The 25488-nt window shown below is 40.0% G+C and overlaps 1 long non-coding RNA gene across 2 annotated transcripts in view; it reads left to right on the top strand.

The window, feature by feature from the left end:
* Positions 1–25488, top strand: part of LOC144579731 (uncharacterized) — a 109283-nt gene that overhangs the window by 44110 nt on the left and 39685 nt on the right. The window contains exons 2-5 of one of the 2 annotated variants that reach the window (XR_013527942.1): positions 1192–1289; positions 22447–22577; positions 23367–23494; positions 24804–24874. This is a non-coding gene — a long non-coding RNA (uncharacterized LOC144579731). The remainder of the gene's footprint in view (positions 1–1191; positions 1290–22446; positions 22578–23366; positions 23495–24803; positions 24875–25488) is intronic. The other variant, XR_013527941.1, reaches the window with a different exon arrangement.

Here is a 25488-nt window from a genome sequence, read left to right as displayed (position 1 = left end):
AGGTAAGACAGATCTGGTCTTCTGGTGCCTTTCACAGCCTCTTATAATGGCAGATTATAAACACTTTTTGTTTCACAATTTTAATCGGAAATGTTATATATTGTGTTATAACAGTGGGTTCACAGCATTTTTCTACTAGGCTTCTAAATTACTAAAAAAATTTTTTTTTTAAATCAGGCATCATCCTCAATAAATTTCACATGTGACTTGTTTAGAGCCTCTTCTCTCTGGTACAGCATAGAGTTCATGTAAGGAGATTGCATGGGGGCCCCTAAATGAAAATTGGCTTCTAGTCTGCTATTTGACTCTCATTATTTAAATTTCTAACCTATTTGGGTTCTTTGCCAAGTAACTTCCTTAGAAAAAAGGTTTCACTTCCTCACTTCTATGAGTAAGATACTAATACAAATATATCCCATCCGTTAACCTTTTTGTATTCCCTTTGTGGTACATATAAAAGTATCTTGCCTAAACTATATAAAATATTCTACAGATAATGAGCCTTGTGTTTTTGTTAAGTGCATGGCTATTTTTTTTTTTTTTTTTTTTGAGACGGAGTCTCACTCAGTCACCTAGGCTGGAGTGTAGTGGTGTGATCTTGGCTCGCTGCAACCTCCTCTTTGGGGGTTCAAGCAATTCTTCTGCCTCATCCTCCTGAGTACCTGGGACTACAGGTGTGCACCACCATGTCTGACTAATTTTGTAGTTTTAGTAGAGACAGGGTTTCACCATGTTGGCCAGGCTGGTCTCGAATGCCTGACCTCATGATCCACTCACTTTGGCCTCCCAAAGTGCTGAGATTACAGGTGGGAGCCACTGTGCCTGGTTGCATGGCATCTTTAAAACATGAGTGAATCAATTGCTAAAATATTTATAGTTTAATCAACATACACAATCTTGAAGAATGATCAGAGTGATAGTAACAGATACCTATATCTTTGAAATATCTTGAGAACTGCATTACCTTACTTAGAGAAATACCATCAGTTCTGAAACATTGCTCCAATATTTAGAAATTAAAACGTTTGTTGTTCTGTGACAGGCGCAGGGCATGCCACCAACAAAGAGTGCCATCTGGGCCAGGATCCAGGGAGAGAAGGGACAGGAGAACAAATGGCAGATCAAAAGTTTGGATCAGAAACTTATGCAGTGTTTAGAGCAGGTCTGAACATGGTGCACCTTTGATTTCAGAGACTACTCCGTGCCTGGATGAGTTTTGTGGACTGTGGAACACAATAGTAACTGGCCCTAGGGGCATGCAGAGGAACACTGGATTACCAGAAGAGAAGGTAAAGATGATTAAATTTGCAAAGGAAGCGTGAAGGAGACATTGACCAGTACAACAGGATTTGAGCTTCTTTCAGCAAACATTCCGAGAAAACGCAGATGCTCTTTGACCATTGAGCAGGGCTTCACGTTTTGTGGGATTTGGATTGAGTTCCTTGAGGGATAAAAGTTGGTTATATCATCTGTCAATAAGAGAGAAGTGGAGATTGAATTATTTTGTCAGTCAACCATATTTTATCCCTTTACCCTCTAAAGAATTACATGGTTCTAAAATGCAAAGATGTTCAGCCCTGCTAAGGTTGTTTGAACTTTAGTACTATTTCCTAAAAAAAAAAAAAATTCAATATAATGATCACTGTTTTATGTTCCAAACAAAATGTTAGTTTAAAAATTTCACTTTAAACATAAATCAGAATTTCCTTCCTTCCTCCCTTTCCTTCTCTTCTTCCTTCCCTTCCATTCACTTCCCTTCCCCCTCCCCTCCCCTCCCCTCCCCTCCCCTCCCCTCCCTTCCCCTCCCCTCCCCTCCCCTCCCCTCCCCTTCCCTTCCCTTCTTTTTTTTGAGACAGGGTCTCCCTCTGTCACCCAGGCTGAAGTACAGTGGTACAGTCTCAGCTCACTGCAACCTCCACCTTCCAGGCTTAAGTGATCCTCCCACCTCAGTACTTCTGCCTCTGCCACAATCCCCAGTAGCAGGCGCCATGGGTGCCTGTATTTTTTGTAGAGATGGGGTTTCACCACGTTGCCCAGGCTGGTCTCAAACTCCTGGACTCAAGAGAACCACCTGCCTTGGCCTCCCAGAGTGTTGGGATTATAGGTGTGAGGTACTGCACCAGAACTAAATTAGAATTTCTGTTTTCAAAACTAAGATAGTGATCAAATGTACATTTTGTGGGACAGTGGTTGAATACGCATCATTTTCTTTAGGCATCATCTAGAAATATTTAGTTAGCCTATAATTACAAATAGGCTTAATAGGTCTTGTGCAAAGAAATGGCCATTGCACTGCTTTTATTTTTATTTTACTAAATAGAATGGCAATTTTTGTTACTGTATCAATGATCTATTTTTAACTTTTAAATTGTTTTCCAAAGGTATGCTTGGAGCTCTGTAGAGCTGCATATAGCTATAACTAAATAAGAAATTTAAGTTTTATATTAAGGTGTTTACAAGTCCACTTGGAAATTTTCAGGATGGAAAGCAAGCTTAAACTGCAAGGTGAAAATTGGGAGTTCCTTTTGGCAAGAATGAGCAAAAGGAATCTGACTGTTATTTGTAGCTTCCATATACTGAAAATAAATACTTTTTGAAGTTTTCTTTTTTAACTTCTTGAACAACTCCAGCGTCTCTTAAGAGTTTTTGGAATAGGCAGTTAGAATGTTCCTGATGTGTTTGTGGCAGGGTTTGTTAAAGATTGCTTCATTGCCCTTCTATCCAACAATGGCAGTGTATGCTGGAATACACACTGTTACAGCCCAAATCTCCAGGAAAGTACATCTTCCTTTGTTGCCTGAATTAAAGGAAATGTTTTTGAGTTCATTACATCTTTCCAGCATTTTATGATTTTTTTTTTGTTTTGAGACAGTCTCACTCTGTCACCTTGGCTGGAGTGTATTAGCACCATCTTGGCTCACTGCAACCTCGGTCTCCGGGGTTCAAACAATTCTCATGTCTCAGCCTCCCAAGTAGCTGGGATTACAGGCATCTGCCACCATGCCTGGGTAATTTCTTGTATTTTTAGTAGAGATGGGGTTTCACCATGTTGGCCAGGCGGTTCTTAAACTCCTGACCTCAGGTGATCCACCTGCCTTGGCCTCCCAAAGTGCCTGGCCTACTTTTTAGCAATTTAGATGCCAAATATTTAATATCTGAGTCAGTGAATAATTACGAAACCAAAATTTAAATCTCCCAAGATTTCTAATTGAGTTTTTCACAGGTAAAGAATAATACATTTATCTTTGAGGCAAATTCAACCAAAGTGTCTGGAGCTTATTGATACTTAAAATTATGTTTATCGATGGCAAAAAGACTAAATTTTAGATCATTTGCCTCCTGGAGCTTATGAAATAATGACTGTGTTCTGAACTGGGAAAAGATCCTTCAGGCCCATGAATGCTTAAGGTGACTCTGAACGTGCCTGTAGATGCTAATACTAGTGAAAGTTTTCTGTTTCTTTGGTCCTATTTTTACAGAGCAATAAATGCAACTTTTTTAAAGAGTTTATAGTTGAATGCTCTGTAAATTGACAGTAGATTGCTGTCAATTATTTACTATTGGACTTTACTAGAGACCTAGAGAAGTTAAAAAAGTAAAACCATTTAAAACTTTTTATGAGACTTTACTTACCTTTTATGTTTACATTAATCATGTATGTGTATGGTATGACCCATATTCTCAGAATTAACTTAAAAAAATAATGAAATTATTCTGTGGGATTGTCTCCAGAGGAATTAGAAACCTTTCTGGGTATGCTATTATAACCTATTTTATTTTTCTTGAAAATTTATATCCATGCTGTAAAGAAATGAATTTCTTATAACATAGATTTGATCTCTTAAATATGTCAAACATAGCTAGTAAATAATAAACTGATATTTCTTTATTTTCATTGCTGCAATCAGCAATGTCTTGTACGTATTGATTGATTAACTGATGCAATTCCAGAAATTCTTTTTTTTTGAGATGGTCTCGCTCTGTCACCCAGGCTGGAGCACAGTGGTGCAGTGGCATGATCATGGCTTATTACAGCCTTGACTCTGAGCTCAAGCCATCTTCCCACTTCATCCTCCTAAGTAGCTGAGACTACAGACATGTGCCACTATGTCTGGCTAATTAACAACAAAAAAATTTTGTTGTTGTTGAGATGGAGTCTCACATTGTTCCCCAGGCTAGTCTGGAACTCCTAGGCTGAAGCAGTCTTCCCACCTTGACCTCCCAAAAGTGCTGGGACTATCGGCATGACCCACTGGCCAGAAATTCTTAAATCAATAAATTGATGATTAATCCATTAATATCAATTAATGATTAATTAATCTGGAATTGAATAAGTTAAATAAACTATTGTTCAGCCTAAGATGGGCCACAATTTAGTCATGGAAAATGATGTTCTAGAAGATTCTTAAGGATATGGGGACAAGAAACATGCTCTATTACTAAATGAAAAGTTTAGATTACTTTATGGCACTTTATATTCTTAATTTTATAAAAACAAATGAATGCATATGTATCTTAGAAAGAATAAAATAATATAAAGAATTGTTCCAGCTTGTTAAAAATATTTTCTCTGGCTTTCACATTTTCTTTTCTTTTCTCTCTCCTTCCTTCCCTCCTTCCTTCCTTCCTTCCTTCCCTCCCTCCCTCCCTCCCTTTCTTCCTTCCTGCCTTCCTTCCTTTTATGAGACAGGGTCTCACTCTGTCACCCAGGCTAGAGTGCAGTAGCATGATCTTAGCTCACTACAACCTTGAACTCTTGGACTCAAGCAATCTTCCGGTCTCAGCTTCCTAAATAGCTGAGACTACAGGCATGTGCCACTACATCTGGCTAATATTTTACTTTTTTGTGGATATGAGGACTCACCAAGTCAACCATTCTGGTCTCAAACTTCTGGCCTCAAGCAATCCTCCTGCCTTGGCCTCCCAAAGTGCTGGGATTACAGGTGGGAGCCTCTGCACCTAACCAGAATTTGTTTTTTAATTATAGAAGTATCTTATACACAAGAGTACAGAAAACACCATAATGAATCCCCATGTATTCATCATCTGGCTTCAACAATTACCAGTACTTTACCAATTTTTAAAAAACTGTTTTCCAATTTTTTGAAATGTTAAAAAATAAATTCCTGACAGTATTTTTTTTATACAAAAACATCTTTCTTGCTTATCATTCCTTTTTAAAAAAATAACATTACCATTGGGTATAAAATTCTGCATTCACAGTTTTTTCTTTTAGTTCTTTAAGGATGGCGCTGCACTGTCTTTTTCTGATGAAAAGTCTGCTATGATTTTTATCTTTCTTTCTCTGTAATTATAATTTCTTTTTCTTTGGCTACATTCAAGATTTCCTCTTACTCCTTTGGTGTCAGCAGTTGTCGGTGACTCGTTGAGATGTGGGTGCATGTATGTTTGTGGATGTGTGGATTTAGGTGCGGGTCCCTCCTGAAGTGCCTATCTGTAGGGGGTTCCGCTCACCTGTAGGGGGCTCTCTTTGGTCTCTTGCCCTGCCTCTAATCTTTCTTATGAGCTCTTAGTAGAGATCCATGGAGAAGTGCTTGGGAGTGGTGCAAAATTCCCTTGTGTCTTGGGGCTGAGCTGTTCTAGAATGTTGCACTAGCCCACGTGTGGCCTTTAAGAATTCATTAAAGGTTTAGCTGTTTTTTTTTTTTCCTCATCTGTTTTGACGGTCCCTTCTATCACCTCTGCTTGGTCGGACGTGAGGCAGTTAATGCATACTGTCTTTCCTTGGAGGGGCTTGTCTCTCTTTAGCATTTGGTTAACTTGGTTGTCTTATGTTTTCAGTTTGCTGACACACTTAAGAAAGTTATTATTTTGTAGATTTAATGGATTTCTCTTACTGTTAGAATAGTAGTGATGTTCTTTGCCCCTTACTAAATCTTAAGTGGGGCAGAAGTCTGCCTCTATCAACAGTGGATTGCATGGTGGTCCCATAAGATTATCTAAACGTAGAAAAGGTGCCATATTTTTACTGAACTTTTTCTATGTTTAGACATGTTTATACACAAATACTATTGTGTTACAATTGCCTACAGTATTCAGTACAGTAACATGCTGTACAGGTTTGTAGCCTGGGTTCGAGGTAGGCTATACCATCTAGGTTTGTGTTAAGTACACTCTATGATGTTGGCACAAGGAAAAATATAGCTTAACAATGCATTTCTCAGAACTTATCTCCATTGTTAAGAGACGCATGACCATATTTCTAATCAGTACTCTGGATTTCTGCCCTTAGTTTTTCCTTCTAGCCCAGTAAATGGCACCGCTACCCATCCAGTCCTTCAAGCCAGATGGCCAAGAGTTTACTGGATTTCTTTCTTTTATCCAAGCCTCTCCCCCAACCTCTACCCTATTCAGTCTCAAGCCATATTAACTCTACTTTCAAAACATATCCAAAATGTGACTCTTTTCTTTTCTCATTGCTGCTGCCTCCCTAGTTGAGCCATTATCATGTCATACCTGGGCTACTACTGTGGCCTCCTAACTGGCTTCTCTCTTCCTTCTTGCTTTACCCCATATTGCCCAGCAGCAAGAGTGAACTCTGAGATATGTAAGTTCAATTATGTTAGTTCTCTGCTTAAAATCTTTTTTTCTGAGACAGTCTCACTCTGTCGTCCAGGCTGGAGTACAGCAGGATGATCTCGGCTCACTGCAGCCTCCACCTCCTGGGTTCAAGTGATTCTCCAGGCTCAGCCACCTGAGTAGCTGGGACTACAGGTGTGTGCCACCACTCCCAGCTAATTTTTGTGCTTTTAGTAGAGACGGGGTTTTGCCATGTTGCCCAGGCTGGTCTTGAACTCCTGACCTCAGGTGATCCACCTGCCTCAGCCTCTCAAAGTGCTAGCATTACAGGCGAAAGCCACTGTGTCCGGCTGTCTGCTTAAAATCCTCTAATAATGTCCTAACCCACTAAGAACAAAACTCAAACTCCTTACTTTCATGTACAAAACTCCACACAAAGTGTGGTACATGCCCACCTTGTGGAACACATCTGCCACTCTCCTCCCTCCCTGCTGTACTCGGGCTTCTTTTCAGTTCCTGAAACACATCAAGCTCATTTCTGCCCCGGGACTTTGTGTGAACTACTAGCCTTCTGTTTAGAAGGTTCTTCCCTCTGATTTGAATGTCCAACTTTCTTTTTAAAAATTCAAACATTGGCTGAAGTGATCTGCCCCTACCTCATACTGTTTTTGACTATTTTATAAAAAATGCCACTTCGTCTCTTGTTTTTCTGTCACCCTATATTCAGTCTTTGCACAGCACTGGCCACTCTCTGAGATTTTTCATGTTTATTTATTTATTGGTTTTTCTGTGTATTGTCAGCAGCGCTGCCTTAAACTTGGCAGGAGGTGCCCTTACTCCTGGCCCTTTGCTTTGAGGATTACACTCTGACCCATTCCACATATCCAGGGATCCACCAGAGCAAAAAGACATGCTTCCCTGGAGCCTGCACTACCTTTTCCCAAGTTATAGACCATGGTAAGGGAAACTGATGGGCCAGAATTCCCTGTGCAGATTGTACTGAGCTAGCTTCTAGGACCTGTATGGACCTCATTTCTAGGTCTGTCTTCCCAGGAGTGGACTGTGATCTCAGAGTGTATCGTTCAAGGCCTGAGGGATGGCCAGTCAAGAGGTGTTTGCAGGAAATGTCAACAGGACTTGGATACACAATCTGGGGAGTCCACACATGTGTGCTCAAGGCCACTTGTGATGTGGCCAGAACTTGGGGTGAAAGAAAAAGGAGGTATCAACTAAGGGCTGGATTTCTCTGATTGAAAAATTGAAGAATTCTGAATTTGAACCCAGCCTGCTTAGTGAAGGAGTGGCTATCAAAGCAGGAGGCTAGAATATATTTCATCAAACAGTTTGTCAGTTGTTAACATTAGTTTGAATTATGACTTTTAATCATTTGGACATAAAGAATGCTGGCTTGCATTTGTATTCTTGTCCTGAGTTCTCTTAATGTAAGGGACAGAAGTAAATGTCTGTATCCCACTGAATTCCGTAAGAGCTGGGTCTTGTTAGTCTTGCTCACTGCTACCTCCCCCAAGCCTAGAAGAGGGCCTGCACATTTCAGGTGTGCAATAGCTATTTGTTGAATGAAAAATGAAACTTTCTTCCATGTTTCTTCTCTCTTGAAAAGAGTTTCATTTCTTGAACTTTGTTATGTTGGAGATTAATGTTGTTACTTTGCTTTATTTATGTTAACATTTGCTTTGTCTGTCTTTTTCTGTCTCTTTATTTTCAATCCTGAGACATGTTATTTTAGGGCCCTTTACTATCAGCAGCATTGGACTAGATTAAAAAACAAAGTCTCTACCTTTTAATAGACCATTTTACCCTTTCCCATTTACAGTAATTACTTAAACATTGGGCTTATTTTGGCATTCTTAATTTTTATTTCTATCCTCTCCCCTGATCTCCACCTTGAACCCCATTCCTGACTTTAGGTTAAGATTGCTTTTTCTAGGTTCCATTCTCCTACCCCTACTGGTTTAGAAGTTAACTATTTTCTGTTTTCTAGTAATTTGCTTTAAATTTTTATCACTTATACATAAGCATATTTTTGATATCAAAATCTAGAATTCATAAATGTCTTTATCTCCCCCTAGCCGATATTAGAACCAGAGCCCATTTTTACTTCTTATTGCTGTTCTAAGCCTTCCTGCTACAAGCCCACCCTCCTGTGTGTTCCTGGCCACCATCTTCCATGTCAAGATCATTTGGAATTGTCACTACTTTTGTTTGTTTATAATCAGTACTTATTTAGACTTAGTAATAATTTTTAGCTCCGTGCCATGATTTTGAATTTGTTACTTTTTTCCCTTGAATTAGGTTTGTAAATCTATTTGTTTTAGGCCAGGGCTGATTTTGTTATGTTTGTTCCAGAGAGTAAAGCATGGTGGGAAGCTTCCTAAATTTTTGCATGTCTGAATGCCTTTATTTTTTTTATTTTCTATTTTTTTTTTTGAGATGGAGTCTCACTCTGTCACCCATGCTGGAATGCAGCGGTGCAATCTTGGCTCAATGCAACCTCCGCCTCCCGGGTTCAAGTGATTCTCCTGCCTCAGCATCCTGAGTAGCTGGGGTTACAGGCATGCACAACCATGCCCAGTTAATTTTTGTATTTTTAGAAGAGACAGTATTTTGCTGTCTTTCATGGCGAAACTCCACCTTTACAAAACACACACACACACACACACACACACACACACACACCCCCACACACAAAATCAAAATCCTTGGAAGGATTTGGTTCTGTGGATGTGAGTTTATCTATACAGTGAGCATAGTGCCTTCTTCCAGAGGATTACTTTTCCTTAAATATTTGCTGGATTTGGTTGCATGCGCCTCTGGATTCTGAGCTCCTATGTTAGCCAGTCTCTGCTCTATCTGATTACCTGGCCTTGTTCCAGGATTCCACGCAGGGGTGTGCCTGTGGTTTCCCGGGCAATGGAGGCGTCTGCTTCCTTCTGGAAGGCAATGAGCCCTGTCCCAAGTCCTGATGAGCATGACTAACATGTTCGTGGATGTGCACTACTCCTGTCTCAGAGCAGAAGTCTCTGCTGAACCTATGTGGCACCAGAAGGAGAGGAACAAAGGGTTCAAAGTTCCTGGATGCCTCTACTTCCCCCAACCACCCTTCTGATTGACCCTGGATCCTCCCGTTCCTTTCATTTACTGCCTCTCAGCTTGAAGCCTAAAGACACTTTTATCCTCTTTATCAGTTCTCTTTTATGTCTGTTTTGGCTATTATTTCTTCCTTCACTGAAACTCACCTACCTTTAATTTTTTTAATACTTAAAAATAATCTTGTTTTAAAAATTGACACAAAATAATTGTATATATTGGTGGGGTACATAGTATCTTTAATTTTTTTAGGAATTTCTGTAAGTTCTGGTCCACTGAGAGCAGCAAGACTTTTTTAGTACTGTCTTCCTTCCCTTCCTCTTTCCCTCCCTCCCTCCCTCCCTCCCTCCTTCCCTTTCTCTCTCTCTCTCCCCCCCCACCCCTTTCAGGCTGGAAGACAGTGGGGCGATCTTGGCTCACTGCAACCTCTACCTCCCAGGTTTAAGTGATTCTTCTGCCTCAGCCTCCTGAGTAGCTGTGATTACCACACGCTGCTAATTTTTGTATTTTTAGTACAGACAGTGTTTTGCCATGTTGGCCAGCTGGTCTCGAACACCTGACCTCAAGTGATCTACCCACCTCGGCTTTCCAACGTGCTGGGTTTACAGGCATGAGCCACTGTACCCGGCCAAGTGCTATTTTCAATTGCATTTTTTTTCTTGTTATTTATGGGAATTTGAGATGAGGGAGAGGTTTTAGCATGTTCTTAGTTTGCAATCTTGATCCAATATCCTTGTGATCTGTTATAAAGCATGTTAGCCCAAATTAAAGGAAACACATCAGTTCATCTGGCATGTAATAATTTATTTCTATCATAGAATTCTAGCAGAAATTTATACTGTGAATATATAATTATTAAATTGTTGCTTATTAACATCTTTAGTTTGGCCCTTTCAAAATCCTGAGATATATCAGTTCTAAGATGAAAAACAGAGGCTAAGGTAGAATAATTTATCCAAAGTCCAATAGATAGCAAGAAACAGAGCTAGGATTCATACCTATGTCTTGCTATGATAACAGCTGCCTTCCATTAAAAGACATAAGGTAACGATAATGACCAATGTCTTCACTGTAAGAGATCAACAAAATACACTTAGCACTCACTAAAGTGGGTGCTGCTGGAAGTCATGAATCAGTAATTACTGATTATCATGAATAATTTGTCAACAAATCATGGATCTGACTGTATTTTTCAGTTTCATTTTGTTGCCTTGTCAATAAGATTTATTCTTGGAGCAATTTGTGAACTGTTGGTGGGCAGTGCACATGAATGGCACATACATATTGGTAAACATTACAGTGTTGGAAAGTTGGAGGTTCTATTTAGAACTGATTTTTCTCATAGCTTTCAGCTGAGGTTTATTTTTCATATAAGCAGTAATTACAAAAAACGAGTGCCTCTAAGGGTAAATGTTGCTATGCTAGCTAAAGAGCATTTATATGTATTACAAGGCATGCTATAATTATTTGTTTGAGTTATTTCACAGAAATTTTCCCAGGAATTGTGATATATGGGATTCAAGGTCAATAAAGGCAGAGAGTATAGATGATTTCAGCTTTTGTAAAATCTAAGTTGTTTTGTTCAAGAAGCATTTTTGGAAAATCTAATATAAACACTTGGGAAATGGAAAGATGGATACAGAAATAAAAACACTTTGTATTTAAATTGAGAATTTTCAGATACATCAGTGCCAGAGAACTTGAAAATAAAAATGTCAGAGTGTGATGGGGTTCGTCAGAGAAGGCAGACAGCATGGGTTTCCTGCAATTGTGGTGGTGAATCCTAGTACTGTCCTTCACAGGTTGAAAAACCTTCTCTACTCTTCAGTTTCTTTGAGTAGAGTGAAGTAATACACCACCTGCCTCACAAGGTTGTGACATAATGGATGCAAATTGCTTAGCATTCATTTTCACCGATCGTTATTGGAGACAAGTTTTTTCACACCAAATCTAGACACTTTCTCACATTCCCATCTAGTTTCTCCCCCACCCCACCAGGGTTCAGCCTGGGTGTCTATTGCCAGAGAGCAGATTAGAGAAGAGCCTGCAGAGCCAGCTGAGGGACCTGGAGTCAGTAGTTGCCTCCTTTGGGGGCTTTGGTCCAGATGATATGGGAAAGATTCATGCAGATGATTTTGTGCCTCACAGTCTAAGTTCTAAAGTGTGAACTTGTGTCATATTCATGACTGTTGATCATCTTTTTCATGGCCTTTCTATATTTAGTAAAAGTCCTCCTATGATGAATTTTTCCTTCCCAGTATGGATGTAGATTCAAGTTCCAAGATCTTATGCAGCTAGGATGCAAGTATGGGACCCAGACTCTGCCAATCAGATGCACCCATATGAGGCTGCAATTTAGATGTCAAGAACATGAGAAAGCATGCTGGGAAGTCAGCTTCCATTTTTGGCTATGCTTCCACTGCTTAGTGGGGTGGGGATTTCCTCATTTGGCCAGTTCTGTGGTTTGAAATTGAGTTTTGTTTTTTGAAGGTAAGACTTGTATCTGTCTCTCTGGTCTTCTGGGCAACTTATATGCTACTATATATATATATATATAGTATACATATATATATATGTATGTACGTATATATATATATTTTTTGAGAGGGTCTTGCTCTGTTGCCCAGGCTAAAGTGCAGTGGTATGATCACAGCTCACTGCCACCTCTACCCTCCGGGTTCAAGCAATCCTCCCATCTCAGCCTCCCCAGTAGCTGGGACTACTAATATGCATTAGCACACGTGAGTAATTTTTGTATTTTTTGTAGAGACAGGGTTTTGCCATGTTGCTCAGGCTGGTCTTTAACTTCTGGGTTCAAGTAATACTCCTACCTCGGCCTTCCAAAGTGCTGGGATTACAGGAATGAGCAAATATGCCTGGCCCAATTATCTTTTAAATCAACTAATTTTTCAATTAATCAGTCAGAGTTAGCTTCTGCTGCTTACAACTAAGAACTACTCTTGATAAATAAATAATCTGGTGTGTAGGCTCTCTGGTATGGCTCATGTCTAAATAACATCCTGTTTCTTCAGATAAATTAAGGGAGACCTTGAGGTTGAATTCATTCACCTGTTCAATCAGTAAACGTTATTAGGTGCCTTCAGTGTGTAAAAATACTGCATTAGATACTGAGTGTTCAAGGAAGACTATTCCTAGTCTCCAGGGACTCCAAATCTTGTAGGGTAGACAAATATTAGCATATGAACCAAATGTGCTATGTCTGAGGACTCAACCAGCTGTGACCTCTGAATGTGATTATAATTGACAAGATGCTGGGAGTTACTCCCAGGGGATAAGTTATATTATCATAACCTAATATGTTAAAAGAACTTCCTTTAAAGTAGGAAGGGAAATAAGAAAAGGTCATATTCATTGACTGCCTTACTTCCATTTTTTGTTCTGACTTGCTTTGGGGACCAGTAGGGATGCTTGGATAAGTTCCATTTCAAGCTTGTGAACCATTTGAGATTGGGGAGATGGAGAGAGTGGGGAGAATATTGACACTTATTTAATGTTACTCTTGATGATGATTATTTGACTGAAGGATAAAAGAGGTATGGAAAACTTAAATATAGGTTTCACCATCATACTGAGTGCTAGGCCTGTGTGCTAGGGGTTTTCCAAATGCTATCTCAATCAGTTTTTCTTTTTCTTTGCCTCCCTCCCAATGCATGTGTAGCCCTTTTAAAATCACAAATGGAAGAGATGCAGCTCAAACTAGCAAGAGCAAAACAGGGAATGTTTTGGTTCATGTAACTAAAAGAGTTGGGAGTAGCTTCATGCACAGCCAGATCTAGGTTCTCAAATGATGTCATTGGGAATTTGTATTTTTTCATCTCTTGGCACTGTTTCCCTCTGTTGGTTTTATTTTCTCATTGCTCCCTTCCTGATGGGGGCTGGTGAGATCTACAGGGTCATGTTCTATCAGAGTAGTCACGCTAATAGCAAAGGAACTTCTTTTCAAGAGTGGCAACAGAAGTCCCAGGTCTGAGCCTGAATCTGTCAGGATGGTTTTGGCCTCAAGTAATTCAAATATTGGATTAAAGGGGGCTTACTTTACTTACATAACAAGAAACTCAAAGGCAGGGGCAGTTCCAGAATTAGTTAACCCAGGGGACCAAGGATGTTAGAGCATTTGGTCAGGTTCTCTATGAATTTCTTGATCTTCCCCTTATTGTTTTATACTATAAAACTATAGCACTCAGCATCACATCTTCATATGGCAATGCCAAAAGGCAGGAATGAATAAGTCCCTGCTTTGTGTTTTCTCTTCAGAGTGTGGAAAAACTCTCCAGAAGTCACTGAACAGATTTCTCCTATGTCTCCTGGGTCAGAGTTACATCACATACTCACTCTTTACAAATCCTTTCCAAGGGGAATACAGTTACAAGTATATTTCATCTTATTGCACTTTGCACATGGTGAACTTTTTATAAATTGTGTCTCCAATTCTGTGAAGCCTGAGAGAGGTGAGGAAGATGCAGAAGAAAACTTGGAAGCTAGAAGAGTTTGGTTCATGAGGTTTAAGAAAAGAAGCCATCTCAGTAACGTAAAAGTGCAAGGTAAAGCAGCAAGTGCTGATGTAGAAGCTACAGCAAGTTATCCAGAACATCTGGCAAAGATCATTGATGGAGGGAGCTACAAAAATAAATTTCTAATGTGGACAAACACCCTTAATTTGGAAGAAGGTGCCATATAGGACTTTCATATCTAGAGAAGAAAAGTCAATACCTGGCTTCAAAGCTTCAAACGACCCATTGACTCTCTTGTTAGGGGTGAATAAAATGTTGACTTTAAGTTGAAGCTAATGCTCATTTCCCATTCACAAAATCATATCGCCTATAAGAACTATGCTAAAGCTACTCTGCCTGTGCCCTAGAAATAGAAGCACAAAGCCTGGATGACAGCACATCTGTTTACAGCATTGTTTACTGAATATTTTATGCCCACTGATAAGACCTAAAGAAAAGATTTCTTTGAAAAGAGCACTGCTCATTGACAATGAGCCTGATCACCCAAGATCTTACAGCCATGTACAAGGAGATTAATGCTTTTCTTATGCCTATTAACACAGCATCTATTCTACAGCCCATGGATCAAGGAGTAATTTTGTTTTTGAAGTTTTATATTTTAAGAACTACATTTCATAAAGCTACAGCTGCCACAGATAGTGATTCCTTGGATGGATCTGGGCAAAGTAAATTGAAAACTTTCTGGAAAGGAATCACCACTCTAGATGCTATTAAGAACATTTGTGATTCAGGAGAGGAGGTCAAAATATCAACATTAACAGGAGTTTGACAAAAGTTGATGCCAACCCTCATGGATAACTTTGAGGGGTTCAAGACTTCAGCAGAGAAAGTAACTGCAGATGTGCTAAAAATAGCAAGAGAACTAGAATTAGAAGTGAAACCTGACAGAATTTATGACTAAGGCTTCAAAGGCAAATGCAACAAAAAACAGAAATAGACAAATTGGACTTAAACTAAAAAGTTTCACATAGCAAAAGAAATAATCAACAGAGTGAACAGACAACCAACAGAATGGGAGAAAACGTATGAAAACTAAGCATCTGACAAAGGACTGATGTCCAAAATCTATAAGAAACTAAAACAACACAATAAAAAAACTCAAATAACCTCATTAAAAAGTGGTTAAAGGAGATGAACAGACATTTTTCAAAAGAAGACATACAAATGGCCAACAAACATATAAAAAATAGTCAACATCACTAATCATCAGAAAATGCAAATTATAACCACAGTGAGATAGCATCTTACAACAGTTAGAATGGCAATTATTAAAAAGTAAAAATACAAAACTAAACTAAAACCCAGATGTCGACTAGGAGGCAGAGAAAAGGGAACACTTACACACCATTGATGAGAATGTAAATTGGTACAACCTTTATGAGTAACAGTATAGAGAGTTATCAAAGAACAAAAATAGAACTACCATATTCCATTCAGCAGTTCCACCACTGCGAAAATAAATAATAACATCAAAAAGATACCTGCATTCATATGTTTATGATAGCATTATTCACAATAACAGAGATATGGAATGGACCTAAGTGTCCAATGGATGGCTATATATGGCCTCTCTCTCTCTCCGCATATATATATATATATAATGGAACACAACTTAGCCATCAAAAAGAATGAAATTGTGTCTTTGCAGCAACATGGATGGACCTGCAGGCCATTATCTTAAGTGAAAGAACTCAAGAGAAGTCATATGCTGTATATTCTCATGTAAGTGGGTGCTAAATAATGTGTACACATGAGCAGAGTGTGGAATAATCAACACTGGAGACTTGGAAGGGTGGGAGCGAGGAGGGGAGTGAGGGATGAGAAATTACTTAATGGGTACAATGTACTCTATTCAGGTGATGGTTACACTAAAAGCCAGACTTCAGCACTATGCAAGGTATCCATGTAATAAAACTGCCCTTGTATCCCCTATGTTAACTTTTTAAAAAAAGAAGTAGAGCCTGAAGATGTGACTGACTTGCTGCAATTTCTTGATAAAACTTAAATGCATGAAGAGTTACTTCTTAAGAATGAACAAAGAAAGTGGTTTCTTGAGATGAAACTTATTCCTGGTGCAGACAGTGTGAACACTGTTGAAATGACAACAGAGTGTTTGGAATATTCCATAAGCTTAATCAATAAAGCAGCAGTAGCATTTGGGGAAGACTGACTGCAATTTTTAAAGAAGTTCTATAGTGGGTAAAATACTATCAAACAGCAACACATGCCATAGAGAAATTTCTTATGACATAGTTAATGCAGCAATCTTCAATGTTGTCTTATTTTACAGAATTGCAGCAGCCACCCCAACCTTGAGCAACCACCACCCTGATTACTCAGCAGCCATCAACATTGAGACAAGACCTTCCACGAGTAAAAAAAAGACTACCACTCACTGATAGCTCAAATATCATTAGCATTTTTAGCAATAAAGTATTTTTTAATTGAGGTTTGTAGAGTTTCTTCGACTTAATGCTGTTGCAGACTTAGACTTCAGCTTAGTGTAAACATAACTGTTATATGCATTGGAAAAATTTTAAAATTGTCTGACTTATGTAATTGTGGCATTAGCTTGATTGTAGTGTTCTGAAATTGAACTTGCAATATCTCTGAGGTATTCCTGTACCTTAATAATTATTTTAAATTAATAAACATTTATCTCTTGTGCCCATGGATGTTGCTTAAGAACTAAACAAAATCAGAGTTCAGTTAGCAAAGAAGAAGGGGTGACTTGGAACATGGTTGGTATGTAAGTACCCAACCGTATTTGCCAGCATCTCACTAGATTAACTCGGTTATGTATTCATTTCCTGACCAATCACAATGACCACTCCTATTCACATGCCTACTTGTGGAGCTGTGGAGATGGTGCTTGTCATGGTAGGTAGAGGAATTATGTCAGTTTCGCCCAAGTCACATAAACTGAGAGCAGAGGAGATTGGATCTCTGTTATTCTGTCTCCTCAGCTAACTCTCATACCCAGAAATACAGTTTTTGTTTTGTTAGATCCTTGACCCAATTTTTAGTTTTAAAAAAGGAGGGTCCTGTTCCTGTCATTTAATCTTACTAAAGATTTTGGGTAGCTCATAAACATTTTAGAGTCCCCATAGAACGTGAGTTAGGTGGTCAAGAATAAAGGAAAATATGTGTTAAATAGGATCTCTCATTACAGAAGACACAAGCTGCTCAACAAAACACTGTTATTACGGCCACCTGCATGAAAATGGAAGTATCTGTTAGAGTCACTTATTTTATTGATACTTGGTGTTGTGAAATTTCACCGTTATTCAGCTTCTTTGCTTTGGTTTATCTTTTGTGAAGTTTCCTTTTAAGAATCCTCTATAGGCTGGGTACGTTGGCTTATACCTGTGTATTAGTCCATTCTTGAACAGCTACAAAGAAATGCCTGAGGCTGGGTAATTTATAAAGAAAAGAAGTTTAATTGGCTCCTGGTTCTGCAGGCTGTGCAGGAAGCATAGAGGCTTCTGTTCACCTTCTGGGGAGGCCTCAAGAAACTGAATCATGGCAGAAGGTGAAGGGGAAGCAGGAACATATTGAATGTCATAAATGGCTGGAGCAGTAGCAAGCAGGGTGCAGTGGGGTTGGGGGGAGGTGCTGCACACTTTTATACAACCAGATCTTGTAAGAACTCTTAGCAGAAGAAAAGCACCAAAGGGGTGGTGCTAAACCATCCATGAAGTATCCACCCTCTGATCAAATCACCTCCCACCATGCCCCACCTCCAACATTGGGGATTACAATTGAGTGGGGACATTTGAGTGGGGACACAGATCCAAACCATGTTAACCTATAATCCCAGCACTTTGGGGGTCAAGGTGGGAGGATTGCTTGAGGCCAGGAGTTCGAGGTCAGCCTAGGCAACATAGCAACATTTCATCTTTACAAAAATAAACAAAAAGAAATGAAGAAAGAAAATTAGGCATGGTGGTGCATGCCTCTAGTCCCAGCTGCATGGGAGGATCGCCTGAATCTAGGAGGTTGAGACTACAGTGAGCCATGATTTTGCCACTGCACTCCAGTGTGGGTGACAGAGTGACACCGTGTTTCAAAATAACAAAAGAATCCTCTATATAGATGCAGGTGACTTTAGGGCTTTAGTGAAGAGATGATACCTTGGTACTGGGCAGAGGCATAAATACCTGTGGAATAAGTCTTATAAACTCCATTTTGATTGGGTGGTTAAACAACATTTCCATCATGACATTCCCTTCAAAATGCATAACAGCTCTTGTTCTCTGCTGATTCAAGACTTACTTTCAGGACTCTTAGTAATCGGCTTCCCTTTTGCTTTCAGTCATAATGCTGCGCTCTCCCACATAAGCTTCTCACTCCATCAGGCAGGTCCCTTCTCTGGCCTGGGCATCTCCTAACCTCCTGACTTGGGTTATGTGTGTTCTGACCCCAGAAATATCCTTCATCTGATTGTTCGAATTCTGTGCATCCCTCAAAGCCAGGCTTTTTTCTTTCCTGTATTCTGTCAGCTGATGGAGTTTGCCCTGCTGTCTGAACTCTTAACTCATGATTTCTCCATTTAAAGCAATTTAGCACATAAAAACAGTCCATGTTGCTTTGTTCATTAGCTGTTTCCATGTGCACATCCTGTCTTGTCTCCTTAGTAACATCACTTGGAGATATAACAGGTATCTCCTGCTCAGATATTTCTCTTAGCACCAAATGGCCACTGGAGACCTGAACTTGGCTGTCTCAGAAGCATCTCAACTCCAGCATTTTTGAGGTGGTACCTGTTACCTGCCTCTCTCTCCTAATCCAACCCAGTCCTGTTCCTGTAATCAATTTCTACAGAAAAACTCCTATGCAGTTGCCCAAGCTAGACTCCTCAGAGGCATTCTTGATTCTGCCTTCCCTTTCTTTTAGAAACGAATAATCTAGTCACCAAGTTCTGTCAGTTCTGTTTCTAAACATATCTAGGGGTCCTCTTCTCTGTCCCCGCCACCACTGACCTCATGAAGGCCTTTGTCATACTTCTCTAGAACTATTGCAATAGCATTTCAACAGATCACCCTTGCTCCAGGCTCACTTCTTTCAATCAGTCGTCTTTACTGTTGCCCAGAGATCATAGATTATGCCACTCCTTTGCTTGAGAACTTTCAGTCATTTCTACTTGTTTGCCAGGAAAAAAAAAATCAGACCTCTTAACATAGCTTAGAAAGTCATCAATGATCCAGTGACAGCCAGCTCTAGTGCTTTCTAGCCTGGTGTTTTGTTTTTCCTGACAATGAGTCCTGGACTACAGGCAAATTGAGCTCCTGGTGGTCATGTGAACATCTATGTTCATTCTGTTCAGCAGACATAGATTTGGCATCTGGAATTCCCAGGTGCTGTGCTAAATGCCCTATAGAACTGTAATTATACCTTTATGTGTTACTTTCCTCCATTGGATGGTGAGGCAGTTTTTTTGTTTGTTTGTTTTTATTTTTGCTTTGGACGGAGTCTCACTGTCGACATGCTTGGAGTGCAGTGGTGCGATCTTGGCTCACTGCAACCTCTGCCTCCCATGTTTAAGCAATTTTTCTCTCAATGCCTGGCACAAACTAGGAACTCAATAAATGAAAGATGAATGAGGTCGTGATAATATGTCAACTCGTTATGACACAGGACTACCTATCATAACTTCAAGTCTCTCATAGATGACATGTAGTATCAGGCCTACACAGGCATTCAAAACATACTTGGTATTTGATGGATTGTTAATCAGTGCTCAAGTTGAGGATTCTGCTTTGTCTGCCAATTTTGAGTAAAAAAGAAGCTTAGGATCCGTCCGTGTCTTTTGCTTTATCAAATGCATTGTTGACTAGGTTTTGGAACTGATACATGGGTTTGCACATCTGTTGGTCCCTTGATGGGTAGAATTCTGAGTATGTTGAGGCAAATGTTTGCCGATACATTCTGGTGGTATAGTGTGAAATCCCTTTGGATTTTTCCTATAACAGATCAACGAAATACTAGATTATTCAAAGGAATAAGGAAGATACACATAACTTAGAACATAATTTAGAGATGAAACCCTACCATGAACTCTCTTTTGGATAATCCACGAATATATTTTAAAGTCCACACTTTGGGTGGAGATAGAATGTAAGTATGTTAAATGTAAATATGTAAGGCAGACTCAGTAAAAGGTTTCCAGGAAAAGTCTAAGTGGTGAGTTCTATTTTCTAGTGATGATTTAACATACATCATCAGACAGATCACATCTATCCACGAACAAAGCTGTCACATTGAACACTGGTATAGAAGAGTGCCAGTGACCTGGTATTATTGAGATGCCTCAAAAGAAAATATTGCGTATGAGTCAGTCTTAGCTCTGTAAGCCCCAAAGCTTTTAAATGGGGTTGGTTGGCAATTTTAGTAATAGAAAATAATAACTTATCTTCATGGATCAGATATCAGTTGCTCTTCTACTTTGTAATAAAATGACTTTTGGGGTAGGAGTAGGCTCAGTCCTTCTCTAAATTCCTCACATGGTGCCAGCAAGAGCAGCTGAAATCTCAGGTGGCATTGGCTAATGACACCTATTTTTTGCTCTTAAGCTGTCAGACTGTTTAGTCTTTCTTTCCTTCTCTTTGTTAACAGCTCTCTTGTCCACTGACCCCTCTTGCTGCTGGTAATTTTCGTCATCTTAGCTACTTCTAATCTCTAATGCCGTATCTTTTACCTGCCACTTCCGCAGCGTGCCATTCCTTTCCTTCTGTGTTCCACTTTTTATTTGAGTTTTGTGATCTCTGTTTTTTTCCAATTCTGTTGACCATGGAGCCTTTTCGTAGCCTTTTCAGCTGTCATTAGCCAATGTCACCTCTTTTTCCTGTTTCTATAAGCACGAATGATCCAGCTGCCTATTAGCTGGAAACAGCAATATTGCCCATGCTCTTCTGATGTATGGAGATGTGATATAGGGAGCAGCAAGGTGCTAGAGCATAAAAAGATGAGGTTCCTCACCCATAGGCAGAGGGTTTGTGTATTCTCTCCCCATTCTGTTAGAGCATTTTTGGCCAGGCACAATGGCTCATGTCGTTAATCCCAGCACTTTGAGAGGCCAAGGAGGGAGGATTGCTTGAGGCCAGGAGTTTGAGACCAGCTTGGCCAATATAGTAGAACCCTGTCTCTGCAAATACTAAAAAACTCAAAACGAGCCAGGTGCCATGGTGTGTACCTGTAATCCCAGCTACCTCAGAGCCTGAGATGGGAGGATCACTGAGCCCAGGAGTTTGAGGCTAAAGTGAGCTGTGATCACACCTTTGCATTCCAGTCTGTGTGGCAGAGTAACGAGGTGTTACTCTGCCACACAGACTCGTCTCAATTTAAAAACCAAACAAAATGAAAAGAAATAGAACATTTTATTCAAAGAAAAGTCATTGCATTAATGACCTCGTCTCAATTTAAAAACCAAACAAAATGAAAAGAAATAGAACATTTTATTCAAAGAAAAGTCATTGCATTAATGACCTAGTGTGGGAGACAAAAAAATAACAATGAATGTAATCGCTAATTTCCCTATCTCTTCTGTACTAGACTATAAGTTTTTTGAGAGTGGGACCCATGCCATATTAATGTCTGCTGTCATTATACATATACATGTTACATGATATACACAACATGTATACACAATACTCATTACAAAGCACCTGGAGCTCATTAAGTGTTCAATGCATGCTTCTTGAATGAATGAAAGAATGACTTGAATAGTCAGATGTGTGGCAAAGGTATTAAGGCAGTGGTTCTTAGTGGAATAACAAAAGGCTCATTTAGAAGACATTGATGCCTAGGTTTCCAAACCAGGACAAGTATCATTAGTTGATTCTAAGATGCAATTTCCCTGTAAATTTTATTTCTTATTTTATTTTATTTTTGAGACAGGATCTCACTCTGTCACCCAGGCTGGAGTGCAATGGCATGATCTTGGCTCAGTGCAACCTCTGCCTCTGGGTTCAATGATGCTTCATACACTCAATATGTTAAGAAAGCTATTGTATCATAATTTGATTGGAAACATTTTTCTTTTTTAGTTACACAGAAAATGTACTTCAGAGAGTCAATGACATTTTAGATTTGATGAAATACAGTAAATTAGAATCTCTAGAGGGTGTAGCCCAGGGCAAAAGTATGGTTTAAAGTGTCTGATGTGAGTCTAATGCATACTGCAAGTCAGAATGCTCTATATTAGGGTGACTTTGATGAAGGAGAAATTAACAAGGGACCACTTTTGCATCTACCTTTGAATCCTCAGCACAGTGCCTGGTCCGTTGTAGATAACCAGTCCTTATCTGCTGAACCAGATGGAATTATTTGGGGCCTTAGAGAAGCCGTCAAAATTGAAATGATCTAGTAACTGTCCTTAAAGACGTGGGAATTTTCCAGGTAAGAAGAAAAGTCTAAGAGGACATCATGTACAAAAGCAGAGAAGTATGACAGCTTAGACTGCCTGGGGAAGGGCAAGTGGTGACTGTCATTAGAGGGAGAGGCAAGTGGGGTGGGGGCAGAGGAGTCTGGGAAGACGGTGTTTTCTTTTATTTTATTTTATCTATTATTATTATTATTTTTTGAGGTGGAGTTTCACTCTTGTTTCCCAGGCTGGAGTGCAATGGCGTGACCTCAGCTCACCACAACCTCCATCTTTCGGGTCCAAGCAATTCTCCTGCCTCATGATCTAGAGTAGCTGGGATTACAGGCGCACACCATCCCGCCCAGCTAATTTTGTATTTCTTTTTAGTAGAGACAGCGTTTCTTCATGTTAGACAGGCTGGTCTTGAACTCCTGACCTCAGATGATCTGCCTGCCTCAGCCTCCCGAAGTGCTGGGGTTACAGGCATGAGCCATCACACCCGGCCAAGATGGTGTTTTATAATTCAACCCAATCCCTGTTGGGATTAATTTGAGAGGAGATCAACGAGGAGCTAGAGAATCAGAGCTAATTTAAATGCTGATCTCCACTCTGTCAAAGTTCTGCAAAGCCTAAGGATTTCTTTAACCACCTCCTAGTTTTCATTTTGTTGGGATTTTATTTTTATCCCAAGTGCCATGGCCTTCATGCTACCGCTTGCTGGCCCAGAAGTCCCACCAGGCTTCCTACTCTTTATCTTTTTGACCTCACTCTCACCTAAAATATCTCTAGTGCGTCACTGACTTACTACTTTACTTCCGTTTCAGAGCGGCACACCTCCAGGGGGCACCATCCGCACTGTAGTATCTGAACAGTGCCCAGCCTACACAGCTCTACAGCACAGATGCCACTGAGGGCTGAGTGTTGGCAGGAGTATTGGCTTTGGAGCAAAGCGGTGAGTTTAAATTCTGACTCTTGCCACTTGCAAGCTGTGTAACAGGCACAAAGGAACTGCTGCTGTGCCTGTTTTCTCTTTTGCAAAACGGGGGTAATAATAGTACCTCTTTCACTGAATTGTGAGGGTTAAATAGTTTAAAGTGGAAAAGCTTCTGAAATAGTGTTTGGCATATAGTAAGCACTCCAAACCGTTAGCTAATATTATTTGCTTGGTGCTTTCTATACCATATGTAATTCCTACTTTCTGAGAGTTGCTTGGTATTTGCTGTCCAGTTATTACTCTTCATTTGGCTACAAAGAGAAAGAATAGTGGTGGAAATGTGCTAGTAATCTAGTAGTCATGCTTGTTTTAGGTGTAATTGTGCTCCTGAATTCCAAAATTACCCGTAACTTCCATAACAGTTCTTTGCTTTACTGTGTTCTATTTGGCAGAATGTGATGAAATTCACAGGAGGATGCAAATTAATTTGATGGAGTCAGTTTCATATTAGCATTCTTTGAAACATTTCCACTTAGAGATGCTTAACATGATCTACCTAAAGTCAGGCTGGGATGTTGGGAAGACAAGCACCATGCCTTTCCCTCCTTGAGATTTGGACTTTACATCTCTGATCAATATTATGGGTTATCTTTTACTTTTAAATAGTTTAACTTCAGGCTTTTGCCTTGTTACACCAAGCCCAGGCTTCATGTGGCTTCCTTATTCATTGCATAATCAGTAGCATTAATTTGATGAAGGAATTAGCCAAATGTTGGGCACTTCTTGTGTCATAATAAACTTTCAGAACCGACCTGAAGCAAACCCAGTTAGGTCTCCCCAGAACACATTTTATTGGCAGTTTGTTGCAAAAAGGGCTGGCTCAGATTTTCAAGTGAATGTTAATTATGGAACGATGTCACAGGGAGCACACTGAATGTCTTTAACCCATTTTTTAAAAGCAGGTCAAATTCAGCATCTGGAGGATAACTTGTAATTTGGTTGAAAATAATTGAACAAGTTTAACATGAAATTCAATAAAGGGGTCAGGGCTATTCTAGGTTTAAAATTCTGAGGTAAATTTGTTCAGCCCAATGCTCTTGTCAGCTGTCCGTTACCACCAACTCCAAGAGGGTACCTGCGTTTTTGTTTTTCCAGGGTTTGTATTTACCTTGTAAAAAGAAGATTGTGCTGAAGCACTGTTAGTATTTCTTTAGAAAGACATAAAAAAAAGTCAGTGGTCTCTCTACCGTAGCAGGTGAGGATTGTTGAACTATGTATGGTAGAAGGAATGTAGAATATAGAAACATTTCAAGCTCACACCTTTTAGGAAGAAGAAAAATGAGAGTGACTTGTGTCACATGCATTCCCAAGCAGCAGACCGTGACAGAAGATTCACATGTAAGTGATGTATTAAAGATGGTAGCCAGGGAGAACAGTGAGGGAGTGGGCAAGCTGCACAAGCAGGAGAGCCAGAGCCCAGAGAGTAGCTTCATCCTCACCCCACCAAAAACTCAGAAGTACGGATTGTGCAAGGGACCAGAGGCTTTTATATTCCTGCTGCCATTAGCCAATGGTTAAGAACCATGGGGGGAGCAGGGAGAGCTTTGGGACAAATTCTCAGACACTCCTGGTTTGCACATATGAAGGCAAGCAGGCTCTGGTTACGTGCCCAAGAATATTCTCAGGTGTTGGCTGTTGAAGATGAAAGCTGTGGATGCTGGATTGTGCAGAAAATGGTGAAAATGGGCCCAAGGGGACTTGGGCAGAGCGCTGACCTTGTTCACTGCAGAGAAGAAGAGAGAGACCAGGACCAGGAAGGCAGAGGCCAGGGCTCCCTTATTTTTCCCCTTTGCCTCCCCGCTGCCCGGGGTCAAGCTTTAATGAAGGTAGAGGGAGAGGGTGCCTCTAGTAGCATCTGGATGTGGGGGAAACACACAGTGTGGGCATATGCCAAGCTTTTATTGGGGGCAGTCTGGCACATTGAGGGTGGGGACAGAGTTATCAGGTAGAGG

The sequence above is a fragment of the Callithrix jacchus genome, chromosome 16 (assembly GCF_049354715.1).
Source record: "Callithrix jacchus isolate 240 chromosome 16, calJac240_pri, whole genome shotgun sequence".
NCBI classification, from domain to species: domain Eukaryota; kingdom Metazoa; phylum Chordata; class Mammalia; order Primates; family Cebidae; genus Callithrix; species Callithrix jacchus.
Note: the sequence above shows the minus strand (reverse complement) of the source record. Positions and strands in the feature narration are given on the sequence as shown.